Raw genomic sequence first — 15,580 nt, 5'->3', positions numbered from 1 at the left:
GTTGTGTCTCTCTATGCACCATCAGATCCAGCAGGAGAATACAGCTAGACTCCTTTAATTGCTCATACATTGACCAGACAATTTTGCAAAAGTAAACTATAGCGCCCTCTTATGTTAGAATAGCCAGCTCTTTAGAAATGTCACTAGCACAAATGTTTCTGCATTTCCTTAACCTACTGGCACATCTTCATAAGCCTAACTCAGACCATGAAGCTGCTGACGCTGAGAAGGAACGTGGTCAAGCTGTCTCTGTACAGACACTTCACAAACACCCTGATCCTGGCTGTAGTAGGTATGTGTGTTCATCTGCTTATTGCTAATGTATGGAACCACAGAGAGAACCGAGATCCTGCTCATAGTGTCTGAAAACGTGACTGAAAAAGGGGGCCATTTGGTTACTGTATGCATTATAATAAATGGCAGTCCATTGCAAGTCTACAGAATGTAAGGGACTGATTAGCAGCCTAGTTATAATTCCCTGCACAGTTAGTAACTGACCGCATTACTTTGCATGGAAAACTGTTGACGGGGTTGTAGTGTTGACCTCTTACAGAACTCTCGGCATCATAATTTATGATGATGCCGGGAGCTCTGTAACAGCTTAAGTTCTATGCTGCTGAACTGACACAGCTGTCAATACAGGGGAATGGAGCTTTAACTGTTTTGGAGCTCCCGGGATAAGAATAAATATATGATGCCGAGACTTCCGTAAGAGGTCCAGAGGTGAGTCTGTGATGGATAGTCAGCTTACGGACAATATAATATATCAACGGACGTGTGAATGCAGCTCAAGAGTTCAGATCAGCAGTGAACTTTTTCTATTTCTCTTTTAGCATCAATCATATTATCATCTGGACCACAATGAAGTTCCGCTTTGTCGACTGTCAGTCGGTGAGTTTTGATGCTAATGATAGGCGTGTAAAAGGATTATATAATTTCGGTAGTGTATGACTAATAGCTGACAGGTCCTCTTTAAGTAGCAATGCTGAAGCAGACCTCAATTGATACTGTTATTTCTTTGACTAAATTGATTATTGGGTTACTATTCACCTTGTCAGTTGTCGCTTAACCCCGGCACTATGCAATCAGATCTGAAGGCGTAATGCTGCGTAAGGTAAACTTGCTAATGTTATCTAATATTAAAATGTCCCTGTCCTTTAAAGAAAAAAAACGTTTGACGTGTCGAAGATACGTATCAAAGTGTTAGTCCCTTGATGTATGAGTGTTCAGACCCTCACCAGTTTCTGAAATGAGCTGGGAGAAGCACATGGTTGTGCGCTTCACTCTTCAGCTCGCTATGAGCTCCATCTCACTGCACACTCCGTTATTAACCTTTTGAATCTTGTCTTATGCAGTGAGACAAAATCACAATGAGCCATGTAGTGAAGCGCATAACCTCGCCCTTTCCCCACTCAGACACTAACTGATCAGAATTTTTGACATCTTTTTCCTAATGACAGTGACACTTTATGTTTGATGTAAACCTATGGGGGTTGCAATACAACGCTGTATGTAACTGATCAGAGAGACACTCTAGTGGGCATAGAGCGTTCATACATGAACTATCACTAGGCCCCTATTAAGTATAGTACGCAGAGGTAGCCTTACTAACCTGCTGTAATACAAATGTCAGCATTTATAGTTTTGTGACTTTTGCTCCATTGTTTGTAGAGATGGATAAATATTGTATAATTAAAGTTGCAATTTGTAATGTGTATATATATTTTTGGGCAGGATTGGCGGGAGCTGTGGGTGGATGATGCCATTTGGCGCCTGTTGTTCTCTATGATCTTGTTTGTTATCATGGTTTCTGTGGAGGCCGTCGGCAAACAATCAGAGGTGTGTATGACCAAATGACAGACTGCAGGAAAAGGAAACGGGAGGTTAAAAAAATGAACTGTTTGTAGACCTATCAGGTGTCTGTTTTAGTAAATATTCTAGTAAAAAAAAAAAATCTCTTCAGCCTGTTTACCTTTGAGGGCATACATAATGTTGCATAACTTTAGGGTAGTGTTCACACTGGAGATATTTTGCGCCTATGCAGAATGAGCACTGAATCCATGTAGAATCGTTCTTTCAGCATAGTGGCAGGATTTGCACCTTTTCTGCATTTTGGGCATAAAGGCCTTGTGGTCCATCGAGTTTTTATCTAAGAATAAATATGTTTATCCTAGGCAGGTTTACTTTCACTTTAATTTACCATCCACATCTGCTGAAGGTTTGCTCCAAGTACTAAAGTACTCAGTCATTAAAATAATAAATGTTTGCATCCTTATATTCTCCCAATAACCTCAGAATGGCTAGATTTTACATTTTTAAAGGGGTTATCCAGAATTAGAAAACAATGTAGCAACCTACTTGCAAAAAACTGCAAACAGATCACTGATCTCAGGGAGATCAGCCAAAGAGGACACTGTTTAACCCCTTAAGGACAGAGCCAATTTCGATTTTTGTGTTTTCGGTTTTCCTCCTTGTGCTTAAAAGGCCATAGCACTTGCATTTTTCCACCTAGAGACCCACATGAGCCCTTATTTTTTGCGTCACTAATTGTACTTTGCAATGACAGGCTGAATTTTTGCATAAAGTGCACTGCGAAACCAGAAAAAAATTCAAAGTGTGGTGAAATTGAAAAAAAAAAAAAACGCATTTCGTTTATTTGGGGGAAATGTGTTTTTACGCCATTCGCCCTGGGGTAAAACTGACTTGTATATATGTTCCTCAAGTCGTTACGATTAAAACGATATATAACATGTATAACTTTGTATCTGATGGCCTGTAAAAAATTTAAACCATTGTCAACAATTATACGTCACTTAAAACCGCTCCATTCCCAGGCTTATAGCGCTTTTATCCTTTGGTCTATGGGGCTGTGTGAGGTGTCATTTTTGCGCCATGATGTGCTCTTTCTATCGGTCTTACTGTATTAGCGGGCACGGCGATCGGACCGTGCCCGCTAATACCAGCGGTCCCGGGCTACAAGTGGCACCCGGGACCGCCGCGGTTCAGAGCGGGGTCGCCGCGCGGCCCCGCTCTGAACTCCCTTACCGGCATCAGGGCGTAAATTTACGCCCGATGTCGTTAAGGGGTTAAGAGACTGCTGTTTTAAAGCACTCAATACAGTGAAATCCTAGGGCATTGCCCCCTGGGAAACATCAATATGCAAAATAGTCTGCAGAGGCTCAGTTAAGAGTCTCAAAACATGGACTAGCCAGATATCCCTCCAGGGAAGGACCTGGCAAAGGGGTGGCTCCTGTAGGGAGACCACCAAACCACCATATTAAGTGGCCCCTTCAGTCAAAGTACAACTCAGTTATTAGTCTGATGATATGACCTGGAAAATATCAAAGCCAGGTATCCATCCACAGACGGCTGTTTCGGGGAGTTTCCCCTCATCAGTGCGGCGTAGGATCCTGGCTATGTGGGAGCAATGCCTATTAGACCAATACGGCAAACATATCACTGAACTCAGGGAGACTAGCCAAAGAAGACACTGTCGGCTGCTCAATACAGTTAAGTCTTAGGTGCATTTTACCCCTGTAAAAACAGCACCAGCCCTGTCCTCAGGTTGTGTGTGGTATTACAATTCAGCTACGTTCACTTTCAGTGGAACTGAGCTGCAAAACCCACACCCAACCTGAGCACAGGACAGTTGGTGTTTTTGGAAGAAGGCGGCCATGTTTTTTAAAGCCTGAATATCCCCTTTAATTGGGTGTTACCAGTTGCCACTGTGCGGTTTTCGTCTAATAGGCATTTCTTTGTTGCTGAAGAGTTTGGATTCTGAACATTGGATATCACCTGTAGGTGTTTAAAGGCTAACACACCCCTTCCTCCACAATGACTAATATCATCCATGTTTGGGTATCCTCTCTTTTACCAAGTTTCCTTACCCCTACACAGTCACTTTTTTCCAGTTTGTAGAAGTTGGTGTGTTTTTAGTGTTTTCTAGAAATTCTCTGTGGCTGTATAGTAGACTGTATTCCTCATGACTGTTTTCCCTTTCCTCAAGGTTTGCCTTTTCACCACTTAATGAAGAAGATGATGATGAAGATGATGAACAAAAAGAACCTATGCTAAAAGAGAGCTTCGGTATGACTTAATGTATATCTGAACAGTCATAATTTGCTATATATGTTCTTGCTTATATGGTCACTAACTTAGCTGCTGGTTTGCATATTTTTTCTGTTCTCAATGTGAACTACTTTAAAGGGAACCAATCAGTCCAGTCAGGATGATATGGTTCCCTGAACTGCTGTATACAGCTCCTGCAGCAGCCGCAGTACTTACGGCTGCAGCAGTAGCTGTATACCCGAAAAAAGGACTTTAATCCCCCGGACGCGTGACAGGCAGTGGTGGGGAAGTAGTCATCTGGGCGGCTCCCAGCCCATATCTAGCCACCGCTCTGCTTGTCAGGGCGCTCGGAGGGATGATTTACAGGCAGAGAGGCCAGTAAAGGCCTGTCATTCATCCCCTCGGAGCGTGCTGACAGGCAGAGAGTGGTGACTAGATACGGACGGGGAGCAGCCCAGATGACTACTTCCCCGCCGCTGCCTGTCACGCGCCCGGGGATTAAAGTTCTTTCTTGGGGGCATGCCGTGGCTGCTGCAGGAATTGTATACAGCTGTTCAGGGAACCATATCAGCCCAATAGACCTGGAAATTCCATATGCAGTAAAGTGGGTGACACATAAAATAAAGTGACCTGCCGCATGAATGTCAGATCTGTTACATGTCACTTTTGAGGTCTGATATATAAAGGTTTTTGCTGACTTTACTCTGTATGAATGAAAAGATGCAAACTTACTTTTTTTTAAATTATTTTGATAAATTGCATAAGATTAAAATATATAAACTGACTTTGTGGCGGTTTAAGACTCTCCCATATTTTTTTGGGTCCTAAGTAATTTACTGCCTCTGATTAGCCAAGAACAAAGATAAATCCCTGCCATTGACACCGTTGTTTTTTTTTGTATTCTATAGAAGGAATGAAAATGAGAAGCTCCAAGCCAGAAACAAATGGAAATGTGAAGGTTACTAAAGCTGTAAGTACGCATGACGCTTGAATCAAGAGAAACCATCAAGAGCCAAAATAGGAAAAACTTTGATCAGTTGTAAAAAATGTTCATAGGTTTTGTCACGGAGCTGTACTGTGTGTGTGTGTGTGTGTGTGTGTGTGTGTGTGTGTGTGGTTCAGTCAAGGATCACTCAAAAATAGCATTCAAAAATACCTATAATGCTAACGTGCTGCTACATCACTCAGCACACTTCTGAAACATAATCATGTAGCCCAAGTCCCTGCCAGTTCACACAGAGCAAAAGCAGCGCCTATGGGAAAGCTTGCGCATCTCCGATTCCTTTGCTTTTTGCTCAAAGAATTTACCTTTCAATTTTTTGAGCGTAAATTACAAAAGCGGAGGCAGGCGAGCGAGCTCACCTATTGACACACTGTGTGAGACTGAGGCAGGCGGGATTCCGCAGAGGAGAGTTCTGCTGCTTTTGCGCCATGTAAACTGGCCCACACTTTATGTAACTAAGGCCCAACTGGGTGTCTTCCTTTCAGCAAGTAGTCACGGTCACCAGGCGTGTCAGCGCTGTAATCACGCCCCTCTGGACACGATTTAAATCGATGTGATCTCCATGACGTCACTGAAAGGCGGGGCTTTCTCGTCACCCAGGCGCGAAGGCTCATCTCTTGGTGACATCATGGAGATTACAGCTCTTTGAATAACTCCTAGGGGAGCGTGATTACAGCGCTGACACATCTGGTGGCCATGACTACTTGCTGAAAGGAAGACACCCCAATGACTAGTTGGGCCTCATTTACATAGAGCGCAGGACTTTATAAATGTAAGTTTGCAGGTTATACCGGGCAGAGACACGGCTACTTGAATATGTTTCGGAAGTGTGCTGGGTGATGTAGCATGACCTGTGGTCATAGTATCAGAGCCACTTTAATGATCTGAAAGGGTTTACACTGCCTTGTGAAATGATATTTCAGTTTAAGAATCCCTTGTGTTTTCTATAGGAGGAGGATTTGAAGTGGGTAGAAGAGAACATACCTTCATCTGTTACTGATGTGTGAGTATTTCTAGTTTACAATAAATGTAAGGTTGATACGTGTTTCCAGCTTTGCCTGCGTTAGATGAACTTTTAACATCCATTCTGTAGAGCCTCCCCCCAAGAAAAGAGCGGCAGTGATGCATGCACACTGGTGCCCCATTAATTCTGTAGGAGAGCTGAGTACAATACTCTGCTGTCTCTGGCACTCCATGAAGAATTGACCACAGTGTGCAGGAAAAAGCTGGATCCAGTCCTGGAAAACTGGGAACCTGTCCAGCTGGGATGACTGTGCCGAGCCCGCCCGACCCCCTGGTGGAGCCCCAGATACTTACCCTTTCCTGCAAGTCTTGCTCCTGGACCCAGTCCCGCGACGGAGATCTCGCCGTCAAAAGCCATGTGTGCGCTCAGCAGAGATGAGTCCGATGCCCATAGAGTATGTCGGCTCCGTTCATTCTCTACGGGCATCGGACTCATCTCAGGTAATTAGCATACAGCGCGTGCACGGCTTGGGGCGCTGATATCTCCGTCCGAGGACCAGGTCCAAGAGCGAGACTTGCAGGAAAGGGGAGGTATCTGGGGCTCGGCGTTGTCCTCCCGGGTGACAGGTCCTCTTTAAACATTACAAGCAGTGGAGCCATCCTGATTGAGTTTGTTTATTTTATAGGATTATATAATACTCTTTAAAGGCATAGTGCGGCGCTAAACAATTATTCACAAAATAACACACATTACAAAGTTATACAACTTTGTAATGTATGTTATGTATGTGAATGGCCCCCTTCCCCGTGTTTCCCCCCCCACCCACGCTAGACCCGGAAGTGTGGTGTATTATACTCACCGCATCTCGTGTCGACCCTCGTCTGGCATCTTGGGACAATGATGTCATCTTCGAGAGGCCAACCGAACCACTCCATCCGTCCCTCATGCCGACCCCCCTCTGCCGCATCATAACTGTGCTCAGCCGCGATTGGCTGAAGCACAGTTATTCTCAGCCAATCGCGGCTGAGCTGCTGATGACGCAGCATAGGGGGGCCAGCATGAGGGATGGATGGAGCGGTTCGGCCGGCCTCCCGAAGACTGTCATTGTCCCAAGATGGCGGACGGGGGTCGACACGAGATGTGGTGAGTATAATGCACCACACTTCCGGGTCTAGCGTGGGTGGGGGGGAAACACGGGGAAGGGGGCCATTCACATACATAACATACATTACAAAGTTGTATAACTTTGTAATGTGTTATTTTTGTGAATAATTGTTTAGCGCCGCACTACCCCTTTAAAGCAAACCGAGATCTGCATGACTTGTAATGTACTGTAGAATAGATCCATATTCCCTGGGGGATAGCTTCACGAACTCCGATGCACAAAGCAGATAGTTGTGCAGAAGTGTACCAGTAGGAATCCAGTGTAACCTCTTGTGAATGACTGTTTTGTGCTTTACTTGCAGAGCTCTCCCCGCGTTATTGGATTCAGACGAGGTCAGTATCTTCCATTTATATATCTGGCTGCAAAAGCAGAACTCATGGCAGTCATGTGCTCGGCTTTTGAGAGACATCCCGCCCTTACCATAGGGAACTGAAACGAATCATCCTGTAACTCATTTCTACTTATTCATATTCAACTTGTTAGGCTCAAAATAAAGTTTGAGGAACTTTTAAAAAAAATTCACAAAGTCTATTTTTTTTTTTTATTAGGAGAGGATGATCACGCATTTTGAAAGGTCTAAGATGGAGTGAAGACATGGAATGATGTTAGACGCAACAGACGGGTTGCTGGATGGGACAGCATACTGGATATTACAGAATAGCTGGCCACTATTGAAGGAAAAGACTTCCCCTCGGAACTAATCCTTCACCTTTCAAATCCTGATTATTTTAACAAGGTCAAAGCGGCTGCCCCATCTATATAACACTGTTCTCTGGAGCAAGAAACAAGATCCTCGCCCAATGTCTTGCAAGTGAAAATCCTTTAAAATCTCCGGTGTGGACAAGAGTGATGTCTGGACTGGAACCGACAAGTCTTTACAGAACTTGCACTTTAGTTACATGTGTTCTTGATTTAATTTAAAGAAGAGGGAGAGAAAAAAATCTAAGACTTGCCGCACTATCATTGTGTATAGGCGGCTAGCTGATTTTTTGGGTGATCTTTTATGTGGGGTATTTGTACATTTTTATTCTTTTTCTGGGTTATTCAGTTTACAAAACTCATGCTTACAATTTTACTTTTAACCGTTTCCTTCAGCATCCAAAGAATCATTGTAATCCTGACAGCTGGGTGTTTACTCGGACTATAAGGATGGGTTCAGACTACGGAATTCTCGGGGATAAATTCTGCGGAATACCCGTTGCCTGTACACGGTCACGGCCGCGCGCCTTTCCACCGGTTCCATAGACACCATTCTGTGGGCCGTTTGACACGTCAATTCTTTCGGCGGATAGCGGAATCAGCCGGCCCATAGAATGGTGTCTATGGGGCTGGCGGAAAGGCGCGCGGCCACGAGCGAGTTCAAGTGGCGGAATTCCGCAGAATTTATCCGCCGGAATTCCGCAGAATTTTATCCGCAAGAATTCCGTAGTCTGAACCCGCCCCAAAAGCTTGTTTGTGCATGAAGATATAATGCAGCTCGGCAGGGTACACTGACATGGGTGAAAAAAACTAATTGCTGTGATATGATTGGTTGCTAAAGGGACTGGTTTAATGGCCCTGTTACCCAGAGCAACCAATGTCACGGTGCAAATATAAAAAAACTTTTAAGAAAGTTATGATCAGTTGGGTCCAGGCACTGAGACCCCTGCCTATCAAAACCAACTTTTAAAAATTATATTTGCACTCTGGTTGCCATGAGCAGAAATGCTTTGTTTGAGAGAGTTCTGGCCTATGATGATCATGGTGTACCAGAGAAACATGCTGTGCAGATGTGCACAAAGCACATTTTAGACTTCAACAAATAGGACCCACACATCGGACACTGCACATACTGAGATACCGTGTTGAGTTTCTGTCACAGTGGTATAGGGCACTCCACTTACATCCCTACAATGGTTAAATGCAACATGCTACCGTTATACTTTGGTTGTCATAGTATAGTTTACAGGTACATCACATACACTGGAGGCCAAGAGACATCCAATTTATGAAGTGCTTGGGGTTTTCCAGAATGTAAGCCTGTATGGCCTACAGAGTAAACAGTTTCCACACAATTCTAAAACTTTTTTTTTTTTTTTTTGTCATTTGCTGTTTTGATATGTTTGTGCTTTTTGTCTTTTTTTTAATTAATATAAAATAACTTAAATATGTACATTGTGAATGTCTTTTATCCACTATAATTATTCTGACCTATACCATTTGGGGGATATAGGACCACTGTATTGCAGTGTACTATCACATTACTGACCACCTATTACACCCTGCCTATATCAGGGTTTAAAAGGAACCAGTCACCATGAAAATGCTACCCAAGCTATCGGCATCATGTTATAGAGTAGAAGGAGCTGAGTAGATTGATATCTATCAGTCTCTTAATGGGAAAAGATTGAGTATATCTTGTAATTTATTGATTGAAATCTCTGATGTTTCCATACACCCCTCTTTGACCATTTTATGGCATGGCATCCACACCTAACCCTTTGTGTGCCAGACTAAAATATGTGGCCCCCCGGGGGGTTAAGTGAGGATGCATGCCACCCTCACATAACCCCATGGGGGCCACATTGATGTCATAATGTACCCACCCCAGCAAGGAAGGGGGTTAATTGCTGGGACGGGTTCAGTGCTGGGAGAAGAAGGGGGCCCTATTGATGCTCATCCTGATGTCTCGTCTCTTCTTCACCAGAGCCCGGCACACTGAGATACAACTGTGGTAGGCTCTGCCTCTTCAAAGATTAAGCACCAAAACAGGGTCTGCAGCCGGAACATTGACTGGCTGAGATTATCATGTTCCAGCATCATTTCAGCCAATCAGTGGGTAAGGCAGTGCTCAGCCACTGATCATTAGAGCATGGGTTAAGACTGGGGGTAGGTTAACCATCCCCTGGTCCCCAACCAACCTCCCCACAACTTTGTGTGCCGTGTCTGCCACCCGCTCCAGCAAGCGGGGTTTTGACCAGAACACAAACTTCAGCATTGAAGTCCATGTTCAAGTCTCAAAGACACTTTCACACTTAAAGGCAAGAACGCCACTGGCGCTTTTTGTGAAGTTTTGTTGGGGGGGCATAAAAAACGCCCAATAATACCCATGTGTGAGAGCACCCTTAGTGTGCCAAGTAGTTACTTTATTACCAGCAAAGATTCAGAAAGGATGAAAAGTTTTTCTAAGAAACGAGACAAAATGTTTTTCGGCAAATTAAAATGAGGAGGAGTAAGAAAAATATGGAAGGGGAAGGATTGGTCCGGTCTCCTTACTCACAAACTCTGGCAGGAAACAAAAAGAATATGCAGGATTCATGGAAGTTTAGAATTCACAGAAATTTTTAATAATCACAATTTTCAGGAGTTTTGGAAAAGATCAAATCAGGGATTCTGGAAGGAACTTTAAGCCGTTTAAGCAATTAGTGATTTAAGATCAAAATTGGGGTCACAGATTAAAATATTTTCAATTGAAACATGCTGACAAAACTGAGGATAAAAGACTCTTTAATGGTGCGTTCACACCTACAGGATCTGCAGCAGATTTGATGCTGTGCTCAGTTATTTAAATGAAATCTGCTGCGGATCCGCAGCAGAAAATCAGCTGCGGACCCGGTAAGTGTTAACGTACCCTAAGGGTGCGTTCACACCTACAGGATCCGCAGCAGATTTGATGCTGTGTTCATTTTAATGAAGTGTGAACGTACCCTGAGGTTGCACAGAGTGACTGTATTATTAGAATACAAACACTACAAGGGGGGAGACGGATTATATATGTTACATCTCTTCTGGACATGTGCCCAACAGAAAATATTGGAAAGAAATTGTGTCTATTCTGGTGGGAAAAAAAAAGGTATTGCAGGGAGCTCTCACCTTTGAGAGGGCAATATTCGGGAAATAAATGGTCCAGGGGAGGAGAAGTACACTGGGTGGGCCTGGGTGAACATTGTAAGAGTGGTTTATAATTATCTGAAGGGGTCTAGGTGATTGTTGGGGCTGTGCTATATGTTCACCTGGGTGGGCCTGGGCGAATATTGGAGCTGAGCTGTATAATCATGAAAGTGGGTCTAGGTTAACACTGGAACAGTAACTATAACTATCTATGAATGCTGAGATGAAAGTTGGAACTGTGCTATTTAGCCCTCTACTTCGGCCTATGTGATTGTTGGAGCTGTGCTTTGTGATCATCTGGTTGGGCCTATGGGAATATTAGAGTAAGGCCATACAACCATCTAGGTGAGCATTAGAAATGTGCTATATAAGTATATAAGTGGGCCTGATGACAGGCAGAATTGTGTGGCACTATTTCTAAAGATTTAAAGGGGTTATACAGCGAAAATCAACTGATATCATAAAGTTATGTAATTTACTTGTATTAAAAAATCTCAAGTCTTCCCATACTTATTAGCTGCTGTATGTCCTGCAGGAAATGTTTTGTTTTCAGACTGACACAGTGCTCTCTACTGTCCTCTCTGGCCAAGACAGGAACTCTGTCTCGGTTTTCTAGGAATCCCCATAGAAAACCCTCTCCTGCTCTGGACAGTTCCTGTCTTGGCCACAGAGTTCAGCAGAGAGCACTGCGTCAGTCTGAAAATAAAACATTTCCTGCAGGACATACAGCAGCTAATAAGTATGAGAAGTCTTGAGAATTTTTTTGATAGAGGTAAATTACAAATCTATATGATATCAAAGAAAAAGATTTTTGCTGGACAACCCGTTTAAGAAAATACTGGAACATCAGTATAGAATCATCTAAGAGGGTCCTGCTGAATACTGGCATCGAATGCTAGGAGAAAAACTGGAATACAGCTACAGACAGTATAGTTTGAGATGATGCTAACAGTTTTTTAAGGAGAATCCTAAAATAGGAATAGACAGGAAATTTAGGCAGAAGGAAAGAAATGCAGAGGGTCAGGTATTAAAGAAGGAAGAAGAGTTACCCCCAAGTGATAAGATTTACCCCCAAGGACTAAGATCCCACAGCAGCCATAGGCTCTGTCAGCAGCTCCTTCCAGATCAGATCCCACAATAACAATGTGACTGACCTGTATGTCCCAGTTATTATGCATCCTTCTCAAATATAAGTGCCCCCTGTAGCCATTAGTAATGCCCCTTCCCCAGTAATATGGAGCCCTGTAGCCATTAGTAATGCCCCTTCCCCAGTAATATGGACCCCTGTAGCCATTAGTAATGCCCCTTCCCCAGTAATATGGAGCCCTGTAGCCATTAGTAATGCCCCTTCCCCAGTAATATGGCCCCTGTAGCCATTAGTAATGCCCCTTCCCAGTAATATGGAGCCCTGTAGCCATTAGTAATGCCCCTTCCCCAGTAATATGGACCCCTGTAGCCATTAGTAATGCCCTTCCCCAGTAATGTGCCCCTGTAGCCATTAGTAATGCCCTTCCCCAGTAATAGTGCCCCCTGTAGCCATTAGTAATGCCCGATTTCCCAGTAATATGGAGCCCTGTAGCCATTAGTAATGCCCCATTCCCCAGTAATATGGGCCCTGTAGCCATTAGTAATGCCCCCATCCCCAGTAATATGGAGCCCTGTAGCCATTAGTAATGCCCCGGTTCCCCAGTAATATGGAGCCCTGTAGCCATTAGTAATGCCCCTTCCCCAGTAATATGGAGCCCTGTAGCCATTAGTAATGCCCCGGTTCCCCAGTAATATGGAGCCCTGTAGCCATTATAATGCCCCTTCCCCAGTAATATGGAGCCCTGTAGCATTAGTAATGACCGGTTCCCCAGTAATATGGAGCCCTGTAGCCATTAGTAATGCCCCTTACCAGTAATATGGAGCCCTGTAGCCATTAGTAATGCCCCTCCCCAGTAATATGGAGCCCTGTAGCCATTAGTAATGCCCCTTCCCCAGTAATATGGAGCCTGTAGCCAGATATAATGCCCTTTCAGTGGTAATGTCACCAGTAGTCAGCAATAATGACCCTGTAGCAAGTAATAAAACTCTTGCAGCCAGTAACAATGCTCCATAACCCACGTTCCTCATAATAACATCCCCTATTGCCAATAATGAAATAATAATGCCCCTGTAGCTAGATATGCCGCCTGCAGCCAGATACAGTTGTCCCCTGTAGACAGATAGGCCCCCTATAGCCAGTGGTAATGCCTCAGTAGCTAGATACAATGCTCCCTACAGCCAGATACAACAACCCATTTAACCAGATATGCCCCCTATGACCAGATGCATGCCCCCTGTAGCCAGCTATGCCCCATATAACCCAAAACAATGCCATGCAAACAGAAAGAAAGTTACCCTTCCCACCAATCCAAACACGTCCCTCCTGCAGCCCGATACAATGCCCCTATAACCAGATACAATGCCCCTATAACCAGATACAATGACCTATAACCCGATACAATACCCCTATAACCCGATACAATGCCCTATAACCGATACAATGCCCCTATAACCAGATACAATGCCCTATAACCCGATACAATGCCCCTATAACCCGATACAATACCCCTATAACCAGATACAATGCCCCTATAACCAGATACAATGCCCTATAACAGATACAATGCCCTATAACCCGATACAATGCCCCTATAACCAGATACAATACCTCTATAACCAGATACAATGCCCCTATAACCAGATACAATGCCCCTGAACCAGATACAATGCCCCCGTAACCAAACACAATGGGAGGCATTTATTAAGTCGGCATTTTTACGCCGGACGTAAAAATGCCCCCGCAGCTCCGGCGCTACGGAGATTAGGTAAGAGCGGATGCCTTACAAAATCCCCGTGCACCGTTGCGCACGCCGAAAACCTACGCCAGCCTGAGGACTGGAGTAGGTTTTCTGCGTACATTTGGCGGAAGGATGATAAATCGCGCGGATCTGAGTCCGCGCCCTCCGTTCCGCCCACTCTCCACCCTTTTCCCACCCCCTTTCCGCCCCTGGCGTACTCGGCGGAAAGTGCAGATTTGCAAATATTTTATCCGCAAATCCGCCATTTTGCTTAAAAAAAGACGCAAATCGGCACTTTCCGCCGAAAATCATCCATTGCCGGATGATACATGTGGCCCAAGTGTTCTTTAACCATATACATTATGGCTCCTATACCAGATACAGTGGCCCCTGAAGCCAGAAACAATGCCCTTTGTAGCTAGAGAGGCTCTCTGTCGCCATATACAATAACAATAGTAGTTAGATATGCCCCCTGTAACCAGATGCAATGCCCATATTGTCACAGGCTGAAGTGTATTGAGTGTAGGGGACTGGACTTCTCATACACATATGTGTTATAATGGCCGCCTATGGCAAACTGTGCACAATAGTCAAGATGAACATAAACACTAAACCCCAAAAGAGACCTGAACCCTACACAGGCAGAGCAGGCGGGAAAGTAGATGCAGATATGTAATAATAATCACTTATTACCCTCATATAAAACTATTAATACTATAGTAATTATATGGGACAAACTATTCTTATAGGAAGGGACTGAAACCTTTTGCTTAATGTTTTTTTTTTTTTTTTAGCAACATTATCAAATACCAGTATAAATCATAATAAAATACTACAGCCGAGCGCATAGACCAAGATTTTATTCACCATAATCCCTGCCAATGGCCAACTGTTCATTGTATGGTTAGTACAAGTGTTTGTATCAAGATGTTTAAATAAAGATTATTGAAAATCATGATGTAATTGTTTACAAACGGACCCTTCAGAGCTTTATTAGGAGTTGGACTGTAAGTACACACATCCATTGGCTCCTGGTATTTTTTTGTTATTTTCTATTTGTAATCAGTTTTCTCCATGTAATCTTTTATTCTCTCACACACATAGGCGATTTGTGCGAGATTGGTGATAGAAGAGATTTGGAGACATGGAGGAAGAGCTGACCATCATCTATGGCGAGGAGGACCAGTTCGTGGAGGATACGGACTTCCCGTTGTCTACGAGGAACATGTGAGTGAGAATTCCCCATCAGTATAGCAGATAGGATACACTGTGGGATGTTGTATAGAGATGGGGTTGTGTACACAGTATGGATGTCCTGTCCAGGAGTATCTGTACCTGTAGATACTCCTCCCTGATCACATGACCACATAGGTGCCCCCCCCCCCATAGGAGACAGTGGTGATGGGAGGAGATGTGTAGAATGGGGAGCTTAAATACCTCACACCCTGTTACTTATTCCCCATGTTCAACCATTTCCCAACTGCCATTTTGCCATGTTGCCGTTGCAGGGGGCGGGGCTTAGTTGGCCATGATAACTGCTGGGTGGTGGCTGTGGTCTATGGCCGGGCTCATGCACTGTGTGTGTTATGTGATCTCCAGCACCTCTGCGGACATAGGAAGGAATATACTCCTATAAGGTAGAGCGGGGAAAATCACATAGCACAAATAAGCCATGGCCTGGCCTA

At 44.1% G+C, this 15,580-nt stretch overlaps 1 pseudogene; it reads left to right on the top strand.

The window, feature by feature from the left end:
• The first annotated feature begins 207 nt into the window (after positions 1–207).
• On the top strand, positions 208–8,344 carry LOC138770580 (transmembrane protein 87A-like; annotated as a pseudogene).
• The last annotated feature ends 7,236 nt before the right edge of the window (positions 8,345–15,580 follow it).

This window comes from Dendropsophus ebraccatus, chromosome 13, assembly GCF_027789765.1.
Source record: "Dendropsophus ebraccatus isolate aDenEbr1 chromosome 13, aDenEbr1.pat, whole genome shotgun sequence".
NCBI classification, from domain to species: domain Eukaryota; kingdom Metazoa; phylum Chordata; class Amphibia; order Anura; family Hylidae; genus Dendropsophus; species Dendropsophus ebraccatus.
This window is presented reverse-complemented; position numbering and strand designations above follow the sequence as displayed.